This window comes from Fulmarus glacialis, unplaced genomic scaffold (assembly GCF_000690835.1).
Source record: "Fulmarus glacialis isolate BGI_N327 unplaced genomic scaffold, ASM69083v1 scaffold24898, whole genome shotgun sequence".
In the NCBI taxonomy this organism is placed as follows: Eukaryota; Metazoa; Chordata; class Aves; order Procellariiformes; family Procellariidae; genus Fulmarus; species Fulmarus glacialis.
Window position 1 is genome coordinate 22,466 of NW_009227963.1, and position 3,420 is coordinate 25,885.

Genomic DNA, 3,420 nt, shown 5'->3' on the forward strand with positions numbered 1-3,420 from the left:
CAACCGCCATCAGCAAAATTACAACTGGAGTTCACCCCAAACCTTGCTCCAGTGCTGACCATCAGGTGTTTGAACAAGGAGACTTTCAGAAAAAGCTGGGGAGACGCAGCTTTGCTCTGCGAGGCCAGGGGACAGCTCGTGGTGGTCCCCAACCACTGCCCACCCCGTCTCAGCGTCCCCTCGAGCCACTGCCGGAGATTACCAGCATGCAGAGCAGAGACTTGGGTTTTAGGGCGAGAGCTATTTATGTCAGAGGAAGGAAGCCGCAACATTTTCAGTTTCCTGCACAAATACACTTCTGGTATCCTTCGCTGTGGGGCTGTCTGGCACTGCCTCCCATACCTGGTGCTCCTGAAGAAGCTAGGAAAGCACGGCCTTTGGTTCAAAGTTGGCATCTGTGCAGCTGGGCAAAGTGCAGGCATCAAATCCTTAACGCAGAGGCTGAAACGTGCCTGGGTCCAACAAGCCCTTTTGCCACCCCATGGTGACAGCCGCCCTGGGGGGTAAATCTGGGTTAGCACTGGTGCATGCAAGCAGCTGGGGGAGATGCTGGGAAGAGCTCCATGATGCTGAAGCCGGGGGGGAATGCCACCCGGGCTGGAAAAGCTACAAGAAACAGCACAGGATTTCTGGGTCTCTGTGAGAGCTGGGGGTGAAGAAATGCAAGGAGGACATGGTGTCCTACATGCAGCTGGGGCCTGCCAGGGAAAAAGCAGGAGCAAACAGCAGTCGGCAGGGAGAAACCTCGGAGGAGGACGCAGGCCGGCTCCCAGCTGACGGCTGCAGAACGCGGGTGCCCCGAGGCAGCCAAAGTGCCTGGCAGGGACGGAGGGTGCGGTGGGGTGTGTGCGCGCCGCACTCATGTAGCAACACTTCCCAGGGTGTTTAACCCAGAAAGCAGGGTTAATCCTGCCGCTGAGCCGCTCAAGCATGGGGGAAAAAAGGAAAATAAATAAACAAACCAAACCCCAGTGAGCCCAGCGCAGCAGCGTTAACCTCAGACACTGAGGAATTAGTGCACGTGTTGGGATTTGAGCCCTCGGCACCTCTCAAGATCAGACCTGGTGTCAGCTCAGCAAAACCATGTCCCCATCCAGGACCCTAAAACTCACTTTATGATCAAACAAGCAACGGCGCCTGGCTGGATGCACGCTGCAGAGCTGAACTGGACCCAGTTCTGGAAGAAAGGATGCTCAAGGTGCATCTAATACAAACCCATCTTTATCAGACCCCTGTAATGTCTGCAAGGAATATTTCCCACCCCCTTGGCACGCTCACCTATAGACGTCATCGTGTTCCTCCAAGTCCTTGGGGTCAACACGCCCGTAGAGCTAAGCCCTGCAACGCGGGCTGGGCTGATGGCACCGGGCGAGCGGCACAACGACTGCGGCGAAGGCTGGCGGGAGCTCTCAGATCTTTTCTCCCAGTGGTTGCAAAGCCAGGCGCGGCCACGCACCACACCCTTGCAGTTCTCACGGGCAAGTACGAACCTTGGCAAAGCCCTCGACTTGCTGGCAGCCAGCCCCATTAGACTCATTAAATGCAATTAAGCCAGAGTGGGTATTTCCCCCCCCCCAACCCGCTTTGGGGGATATTGCTTTTAGACAAAATAAACAGGGAGGCTTTGCGTGGGCTCGGGCAGGTGGCTGGCACCCAGGCCCCACGCAGCAGGTGGAAACGCAGAGATCTTTGTGGGGGAAGCAAAAGCCACAGTGGAGCAGAGAGGATGGTCCACGATGCCAGCGCTGCTCCGGCTCCCGCGCGTGCCCACTCCAACTCCCTTCACTGTGGCAGCTGCTGGAGACGAACACAAGACCCTCTCTGCTTTGCAAACGGGAACATGCGATAAGATAGACCATAATGAAGCTTACACCCCAACTTGCTGGTATTTTTAAAAAATGGGGAAAAACTTCTGCCTCAGCCTAAAGTGATGTTTTGTTGCATCAGCTCCTCCAGCATCATTTCTAAGCTGGTTTACAGAAGAATTGCTATTCTGCATTCTCCATGCTCACAGCCTCCCGACAACCACAAAACCACAGAGGAGGAAGGAGACAACTGAACTGCGCATCTCCTCCTCCTTCCACGCAACCTCTCCTCCCTCGTGTGCCCCACCGCAGGGTGGCCAAAGCCAACACGTGCAACGGGACACGAGTGGCCAAAACATCAGGAAGGCTTAAACCGCCAAGGACACGCAGGCAAGGTCGTTACCCCGACCCCCTGGGGACAAACAATACTTTCACAAGCCTGCAGATCGTTCACATTTTTCGCTAATGCAAAGAGCTGGCTCCGACAGCCGCCAAGTAATTGCTCCATCGCCCTGGCACTGCTGGACACCTCCTGTCAGCAGCGAAATCGGGGAGCTCCCAGTATTCCTGGCAGGTTATGCGGGCTGGCCCCGACCCTGGGCTTTGTCAGGAATGTTCCGCGTCTCCAAAGCGGAGTAGCGAGGGTGTCCCTGAGAACGGCACGTGACGGGTACCACGCACGGTGGATGCTGTTCGAGGAGGACAAAACAGCCGCACTGCGTCCCGATCCACTTTGGGACAAGCAAAGAAAAAAAGTCAAAAGGGATCCTTAAAGCTTTCCACTCCCCTGTGGAAAATCAGCACTGCTGCTAAGTCCTGGGGCTGTCCCAGGACAGACTCAATGCCAGCACACGTGAGATCTGAATTTGGACTCTTCTGGCTGTCCCGGGGTGATCCCAGCTGAACTGGGATCCAGTTCAGCAAGAGATGGGCTTTTCCCAGTTTGGCTGTTACCAGGAAGCGACAATCACCCCAGTAAAAACTGGTAAAACTCTCCCATACAGTCAAACCCTCAGAGATGTGTCACAGGCAACTTCTCCACCTCCGAACGGTCAGAGTGCGGCCACACCTCTCCCATCAAGACCTTCGCTTCACATATTTGGGGTTTACTGGTGCTAAAGGGATTTAGCCGGAGCAAATTAAGATCATTTCCCATCTTAATTAATTCTGCTTTCACTTCTTGGCACGTGGGAGCCCGGCCTCCTACAGCGCAGCGAGGAGCCTCGACTTTGCACGGCCACAGCAGTTGGGAGATGTGCTAAAATGCAGGAAGGACTTTGCGTTTCTTTGTCATCATCAGAGCCCTGTCCACAAGATGAAAACATCCCCAAAAAAGCCAGAACCCCCTTTCATGGCCATATTTCTCCATCACAAAGCAAGAGGTGACCTTCCCCATTCCCTTTCTCCACCGCACACTTCTGATGCTTTCAGAGGCACCTGAAACCATCCCCGCCAAGGGGCCAGGGATTATCCTCCCACCCCCTGCAACCCCACCACGACACCTCCACGTGCACTTCCCCACCATGACACGGCGCTCAGGGCATTTATAACATTAGGATCCCACTTTGCCTTCCCAAAATACCTTACGTTGAGCGCCAGCAACCTCACGACAGCC